The sequence below is a fragment of the Salvelinus namaycush genome, chromosome 25 (assembly GCF_016432855.1).
Source record: "Salvelinus namaycush isolate Seneca chromosome 25, SaNama_1.0, whole genome shotgun sequence".
Classification (NCBI taxonomy): Eukaryota; Metazoa; Chordata; class Actinopteri; order Salmoniformes; family Salmonidae; genus Salvelinus; species Salvelinus namaycush.
Window position 1 is genome coordinate 25,748,027 of NC_052331.1, and position 9,202 is coordinate 25,757,228.

Sequence of the window (9,202 nt, forward strand, 5' to 3'; positions counted from 1 at the left end):
CTTGCCTAGTGAGGGAGAATTGGATACATTTTAGATGGGACATAAATATAAAAAACACTGCATCATGTAAGACAAGCGATGATTAATTTTACAATAGTCTAGAATCCATATTCAAGGGTCGGCAGGGTAGCCTAGTGGTTAGAGCGTTGGGCTAGTAACCGAAAGGTTGCAAGTTTGAATCCCTGAGCTGACAAGGTACAAATCTGTCGTTCTGCCCCTGAACAAGGCAGTTAACCCACTGTTCCTAGGCTGTCATTGAAAATAAGAATTTGTTCTTAACTGACTCGCCTAGTTAAATAAAGGTAAAATGAATAAATAAAATATGTAAGGGAGCATCCGACGGGTCGATCTCAGTTTTTTGTTGTGTTTTTGCGATGTTTTCAGCCCAGGTTCACGCAGCAGCAGCAGTCTGGTGTGGACTGAGGGTAATAAGTGTTTGTACCCCAGCCAAGCCAGGGCTGCCATATCATTACTCATACTCTTAACAGCTACCTCTGAGCTTGTAATGCTCTCCTCTCTCCATAACCCCCAGCGACACCACGGATCACTTCCTCAAAGGCCTTTCTCTATGGAGAAATGAATAACAAACACTGGGCTTCATAACCGCCTATTTCACTGTTGTTATCACGTCATCGTAGAGTTAGTGGGGTTCATTATACCCCATCATTCTATATTGAAACGCAATCAAGCTCATGAACACGTCAGACTTTGGTTCATATACTCTTCAAAATCATTTCAAATACTGTATCTGCCCTTGATTGTGCTTACCTGTTGCAATGGAACCAATAGAAAAGTCCAACATTGCAAGTAGAAGTAAGACTATTTATTCTAAGTATTTGAACACCGGTCTGGAACACGTTTGGAGATCGAGTGGGTTGGTACAGTGAGGGCTGTTGTTTCTGAGGTGACACCTGTTTCTGCTTGCTTGCTGGTTTCCCTGTATTTACGCTATATTCTCTGGGATGGATGGAGTCATTAAGGGTGTTTCGAGAGGACGCTGTGCTAGTCACAGAGAATCTGAAGCATAAATCCTGAAGGAGACAAAGGAATGGCACCAAATGGCACCCTATTGCCTATTATAGTGCACTTATTCTGACCAGAGCACTATGGGCACCGGTCAAAAGTAGTGCACGACATAGGGAATAGGGTGCTATTTGGGACTGAGACAAAGGAAACCAATCGGAGGAAGTCCCCCAGGTCTAATCTTAACCCTCTGCTGTTGGAGGAACCTCTGGTGGGGTTTTACTATGGATAAACACAGACCATAGTGTTGTCTACTTATCTAGCTACCTACCACACACAGACAGGTTGACAGGCCCCACAATCCTCAGCAAACTGTTTCATCACATCCACGTTGGTGCAGTTTTCTATGCTCTAAGGTAATCTCATGTCTGTGGCCTGTCATGGAACACCATTAAAAAGGATTGTGGCACTCCTTTGTGGAAGCTTTATATAAACAATCTCAGTATTTAGTTTGTACAGTATAATTTGTAGCTACTGCTCTTGACTTGTTGGGAAGTAAGAAAGGCAGCCTGGCAACACTAGCCGAATACAGCAGGATAAATGACTCCGACCTGACTCCTAAAGGCATTTATACTCCAAACAGAATTCACCCAGCTTCTCTCTTTCAAACGCACCCTGAAATGGCTCTAACGTGCCTTATTCCCTATGTTTAACCCCAGTTAGCCATAAAATCATTCTCTGCTGCCTGCTGGACAGATACTGGCTGGCATGTTCTCTGTGTTCAAAATATACCATATTCCCTACATAGTCCCTCTATATATCCCATTTGGGATGTCAGGCAGTCTGGAGAGTTTGTGCCTATAGATGGTTTCCCTTCCAATAAATGACTAGTGTGTAAACTTACTGTAAAAGTTATGGTCATGCTCTCTGACGGATATATTTCATATGCAGGAAGTGGCTTCCCACTAGGCGCAAACTGGTTGAATCAACATTGTTTCAATGTACTTTGTCAATGTTTTGTGATGTGAATTCTACATAGAAAATACATCAACATAAAGTGTTGTTTTGAGGGTAAAATGTCTACCACAGGATTATGATTACCAAACTTGTATAAAATATGTTGAATTTGTACCTTTTAAAACAACGTCAGATCTTCAGTGTTATATCCTATACCAGAAAAAACAAACAATAGGCTGGGCTGCACCTCCTAGAGAATTGATCTATCTACAGCTGTCCCTTGGTCTCTCATCCAGGGTTTTAACCAAGCCCTTCTTAGCTATGATATTTGTCACTGACTATTACCAATGTGCTATCGTGAGAATCATTCTTAAGCAATCTCCGGCTTAAAAACTAAATAAGATATACTGTTGCTTTTAAAGTCATTTAAAAGGGTAGGTTTAACAGAGCAAATTAAATGTGACCATACTTTATCACTCAAATATCATGATGCTGTTTAGGCCTAAATAGCATTTGCAAAGTCATCAACAGCTTTCAACCCAGGATTCAACTAAAAATTGGCAATACATAAGGTATAGGGTTTCAAACTCTGGTTGATTTTACATTGAATGATTTTTGTGATATTGAATTGTGTTTGGTTGTCAATGCAACCAAATATCAATATTTGAAGGATATTTATCTTCTGCTTGGATAGTTCCATCTGTAGCACTGACTTAGTCTGGCTTTAATTCCAGTTTGTTTTCAAATGAATAATTGCTCTGTTGTATTCAGGTATCCATCTCAACCAAAAATCTAAGTTAAATAATTTTATTTAAAGTGCATTTCAAGTTTTATTTTATTTTATTTAGTCCAATTCTTTAAGGTTATTTATTTATTTTGGGGGTGGGGTCGAGGTGAGGAGGGGGATTATTTAAGATACTGTTTGAAGACGTAGGGTTTCAGATGATTTCAGAAGATGGGCAGGGACTCTGCTGTTCTAGCTTCAGGGGGAAGCTGGTTCCACCGTTGGGGTGCCAGGACAGAGAAGACCTTGGACTGGGCTGTGCAGGAGCAGCCTTCCCGTGGGGAGGGCCAAGAGACCAGAGGTGGCAGAACGAAGTGCCCGGGTTGGGGTGTAGGGTTTGAGCATAGCCTGAATGTAGGGAGGGGGGGCATGGGGGAGAGTGTGAGGTGAGAGAGGGGGATACCCCAACACCTGTAGTGGGAGCTGCCCCCAGTGCATTACCATCTGGCTCTGTCTCTGGGATTGGACTGGGCTCTAATGGCCATAGATATTTGCATACACACACAAACACACTTTCTCTTCTTTTTGTTCTCTTTCTCCCTGTAATTTTAGGAGGTCCAGATAATGTATTTATTCTTCTGCTTTTATAGAGCATCTCCTTTACATCCAGTTGAATAATGAGTCTCTTCATTTAATTTATGTGTAATGTCATATGCCCTGCCGTGCCACACTGCTACAGTCTCTGTCGGTGAGTCGCTATTAAAGGTTCATATTCCCTTTGAGACAGTGGGAGTATGGTACATTTCTACATTACAATGTTAATGATGTCTCCCAAATGGCACCCAATTCCAGATTAAGCGCACTACTTTTGACCAGGGCCCGTGGGGCTGAATGTTTATTAGAACCACCTCTGGTGATGTTGCCTTTTTAATTACTCTGCATTGCCTATTGGCTGTACCTACAGATGAGCCAAAATGGACCCAAGCATTGCACAGTAACACAATCACAAAATGAGCCACTGGTACTGTTGTGGCTCTAGTTTCCCAGCATATTTCCCCCTCCTTTCTTGTTATTGACAGTGACCTGCAGATGAGCCTGTTGCTGGGAGGAGAGAAGGAGTGGCACCCTATTCCCTATGTAGTGAATTATTTTGACCAGATCCCTATGAGTAATTGTCAAAAGTAGTGCACTTCATAGGGAATAAGGTACCATTTGGGACGCACCCTGGGTGAATGAAGATTAATGACACCACCAGGACCGTGTCTCCTGTTAATAATGCTTATTCATCACTGTCCCTGTCTGCCTCTGGACGCTGTAAACACACACACACACACACACACACACACACACACACACACACATTTGTTTTACCCTTCTTGTGGGGACCAAACAATTGCTTCCCATTCTAAATCCTATTTTCCCTAACCCCTATGCCTAAAATTGTCTCAAGAAATGAATGCTTATTGGGGAACAGTACCTTTAACAGTATGTGTTTGTATGATGTTGATGTTCCTTCCATACAGTTGTGAGTGTTTCAATTACGTCCTATGTGAATACTCTTATGGCCACTGTGTGTGTATTTTAATATATAATCCTATCAAAGAGTCTGATAGCTGAAGAGCACGTAAAACATATTTTATTTCATTTGAAAGCACTGCACAGTACACACAACCATATGCCTTAGCCAAGATAACAGAAAGACCATGAAATAAAAGGAGCTACAATTTAAGAAATGAAAGGGACCTCTGTCCTCAAACTGCTGCTTGATAGAAACCCATTTCAGCTCTGGCATTTCTGCCCATAATGGCAAATAAAGAGAGAGAGTGTCCAAGATGGGGTCTCTAAATGAAAAAACATGGAGGCTCTGACCCAGGGCCAAGAGCTGTCCATCTCCGCAGCCTAGTACAGCTGCTGACCAGGTCTGCGTCCCAAAAGGCACCCTATTCCCTACACAGTGCACTACTTTTGACCAACATCTTAACCTTCATCATCACAGACCATATGGACATCTGAAGATATTATCATTGTATGATTTCATATTTCAGTAGATTGTGTACTGTTTTAGAAATAAGACATAGACATTAAAATTAGTTAGCATTTTAATGAAAATTACAATGTTATTACATGATACCATGGTACACATGTCATGCTAGATCCAGCTACATTATCTCAGACATGATGCACCAGCATGGAGAAAGGAGCTCAATGGGAATATGAGTTAAAATGGTGAATATCATATTTGATCTAATTTAGTTTTATTAGCCACCGTAGTCAACTCAGTAACACTGGCCACTGTTTTCCAGGGGGTCCATGCTCTGTGGGATAAATACCAACCAAGGCCCAGTCAGCAGCCACATCCTTAGTGGATTTAGCTCAAACCTGGCTGGCTGCATCTCGAGGAGTCACCTGCTTCTATTTCACTGTTTAGGATTAGCCACCAGCGATAGGGGGGTGGTGGCTAGGAGAGGGGATGAGCTATGTACACACATCCTTCCTTCCAACTTATCAGTGACCACTGAGACCAAATTAAGCAAAACACAAGAGCACATTGAGAAAGAGCTGTATGTTCCAGCAGCTAGCACCTCAGAGGATCCCATGCCTTGACCTGTATGTTCCAGCAGCTAGCACCTCAGAGGATCCCATGCCTTGAGCTGTATGTTCCAGCAGCTAGCACCTCAGAGGATCCCATGCCTTGAGCTGTATGTTCCAGCAGCTAGCACCTCAGAGGATCCCATGCCTTGAGCTGTATGTTCCAGCAGCTAGCACCTCAGAGGATCCCATGCCTTGAGCTGTATGTTCCAGCAGCTAGCACCTCAGAGGATCCCATGCCTTGAGCTGTATGTTCCAGCAGCTAGCACCTCAGAGGATCCCATGCCTTGAGCTGTATGTTCCAGCAGCTAGCACCTCAGAGGATCCCATGCCTTGAGCTGTATGTTCCAGCAGCTAGCACCTCAGAGGATCCCATGCCTTGAGCTGTATGTTCCAGCAGCTAGCACCTCAGAGGATCCCATGCCTTGTCCATCCAGACCGAGGAAGATGGAGTTCGTGTCCCAAATGACACCCTATTCCCTTTATAGTGCATTACTTGTCACCTGAGCCCTATGTAGGATAAAGGAACCATTTGGAAGGCGGAGACTGTTAGTTCCATGCAGCGCTGGGCCCCTGGTCTGGTCTGATGCCAACAGCTGCTTCTCTCTGAGCCAGGCCCAGCTGTGGACTAGGAAGAAGACGGGTGGTGGCAGTGGGGGGTTATCAAAGGAAGGCAATGGAAACAAAATAATAGGGCCAAATCAATTAGTGCCACAATCACTGCAGCCCAGGACTGTGACAAATGTCCCTCTGATGCCATTGTTTTGTCCCAACTTGCAACCAATTCCCTATATAGTGCACTACTATTGACCAGAGCCCATATGTCCCTGGTCAAAAGAAATGCACTTTATAGGGAATAGGGTGCCATTTAGGACACAGTACATCCCAGGTCGGCCCATTGTGCTTGGGGCAGAACACCTAGGGAACCAATGACTCCTTGAATGCATGAATTGTATGTAAATCGTATGTAATTGTATTCTATCTTGTGCTTTTCAGCACCTGGTTCATGATGTGATCTGGTCACGCTTTTGTCACGGTGCATTTCCTGCGGTACAGGAATATTCTCAAACTAATTTCACTGAAAACCCGCAGTAACACACAGTTATATTATCAGTATTACACTTTTCATGTAGCATACTTTAGGCCAGCTAAAAGCTAACCACCAAACAAGCAACATTATGGACTAAATGACAATATAGGTAAAATGAAGATACTTCATCTGTAAGCATGAGGAAAAACAATGGTAAGATCTGTTGAATTTATATGGATAAAAGCATTACAAGTGAGGGAAATTATAATCTATGTATGTGTTATGAAGGGAAATTATTTATGGTAGGATGCCCTTCCTACTTATGTGTTTATTAACATTAAATGTGTGTAGGGCAGGCAGTTCGACCGTTGTAATTTTAATGGGATTTCTATCATTTAACCCCATGTTAATGTGAGACAGCCACACATGTTGGTTCATTGTGTCTCCCTGACCTGGTGTCTGTGCCATCACCAGAACAATTACACATCTTCTGGTTAGACACGATTGTAAAATAGCTAATTATTGTGTCTACTGCCGGCATGCCAGCATTCAGATGAGCCAATTGTGTGACAATAAACTAACAAGCCAATTCAAAAGCAGCCATAAAGGAATGATGTTTCGGGAGCATTGTTGGTACATTCAATGAACATTCTGCACCACCATTCAACTGTGTATCTTTTGAAAGACATTCAGCTTTTCAATTCTCACACAGAGGCTCACAGTAGTTCAATTAGGTTTTATTCTATTTCCAATTCCAGTTCCGCTCATGCTGAATTTACGAGATATGCATGTTTTCCAGAAAAGGAATTCCACATAGTGGATTGTGGGAAGAATGTTCAAAGAGGGATGGAGAATGTGGTGTGATTATTGGACAGTCAAGGTTTGTTTCCTTTCATGTCCAGCCCAGTAAACAAAGCTGCCAAGCCTCAGTGCCTTTTTAAATACTTGCGTATTTTTATTTCACCATAACATTTTAAAGGCGCTCTCACTTAGCTAAGTGCTTCCGGTAACACCTTACTTGACACCCAGCATCATGACACATTATGACACGGTCATAACCATGTCCTAATATGTCATAACAGCTAACATATCTTGTCATAACCTGTTATAATATGGTCATAACACTGTCATGACACATGTTTAGACCTGGCTGGTTATGACACCTACATAAGTGTAAAAGCCCACAAAACCTACCACTGTAGTTATTTTATGGCTGCTTATAACACCTACATAAGAGTGTCAAAACTCGCAAAACTTACCACAAGGCAAAACATTCCATTACACCATAGCCTACGTGTCAACAGTATGTTTATGTTCCATAACGTTTTCTGAAAATGAACATATTAAATTACAATTGTAATTGCGCACACATTGATGTGACACCTGCACCTTTCCCAATGTTCTGCTGCTGATGAATGCAGGAGCAGATTTCAGGAGCAGGACAAGACATCCTCTTTTTGACTGATGACTGATATAAGGGCATATAAATGATAGGCCTATCTGTCTTATATGAGTATGATGGTCATGACAGTGTCATACAGTGTTTTTTCTTAGTCCAAGTAAAGTGACACAGGATGGTCATATTGCTTCATGAAGTGTATTTCCTACAGGTTATTTAAAATATGATGAAAATAAACATAACTGTCATGCCCTGACCATAGTTTGCTTTGTATGTTTCTATGTTTTGTTTGGTCAGGGTGTGATCTGAGTGGGCATTCTATGTTGTATGTCTAGTTTGTCTATTTCTATGTGTTGGCCTGATATGGTTCTCAATCAGAGGCAGGTGTTAGTCGTTGTCTCTGATTGGGAACCATATTTAGGTAGCCTGTTTTGTATTGTGGGTTGTGGGTGATTGTTCCTGTTCGTGTGTTCGTGTTAACTATATGGGACTGTTTCATCTTCGTTCATTTGTCGGTTTATTGTTTTTGTTCGTTGTTTCAAGTATCCTTATTAAAATGGATAATCATCACGCTGCATTTTGGTCCTCACTTTCTCCCGACGAAGAACGTTACAATAACTGTAAAGAATTCATTACAACAACAAATGATTTAAGAAACAAACTTCAAACTTAAGGAAACTTCTTGGCAGGGAAAAACTAGTTTTAATAAATGTGGTTTTTGACTCTTATGTAGGTGTCATAACCAGCCATAAAATAACGCAAGATATGTCACAACAGGTGTAAATATATGGATCATGACAGTGATAAGACGATATGACAAGTGTAATGACACTGGGTGTCAAGTAAAGTGTCACCGCGCTTCCTTACGGAACTATGTAGAATTCATTCACTTAGTGCAGTGATCTAAGGCACTGCATCTCAGTGCAAGAGGCGTCACTACAGTCCCTGGTTCGAATCCAGGCTGTATCACATCCGGACGTGATTGGGAGTCCCGTAGGGCGGCGCACAATTGGCCCAGCATCGTCCGAGGTAGGCCGTCATTGTAAATAAGAATTTGTTCTTAACTGACTTGCCTAGTTAAATAAAGGTTACATTTACAATAAATAAAAAAACAGGGAATAAAATCTCATGGTGTTGACATATTGAAAAACTGTCAGTTCACACATCATAATATGATGGACATTAATTGCATTACAGTTTATATGGGATGGGATCCTTATGCATTACAGATCCTCTAAAATATTACTTTGTTTTCCACTGACCTGCTTTACAGCACTCAGATGACGTGACAACGCCATGGTACGATAGATTTCCAAACCAATGGCAGTGTGATCTCTGATGCTTTCTACCATGACCTTTGTTTACATCTCGTTAAGTCCATGGAGTGTCAATACTATTGATTTCCTGCACATGTAACTATCCTACCTCTCTCTACCATGGATCTGACTGTATGTGTCTCAAATGACTCCCTATTCCCTATATCGTGCACTACTTTTGACCAGAGCCCTATGGGCATATACTGGGTGCCATTTGGGATGTA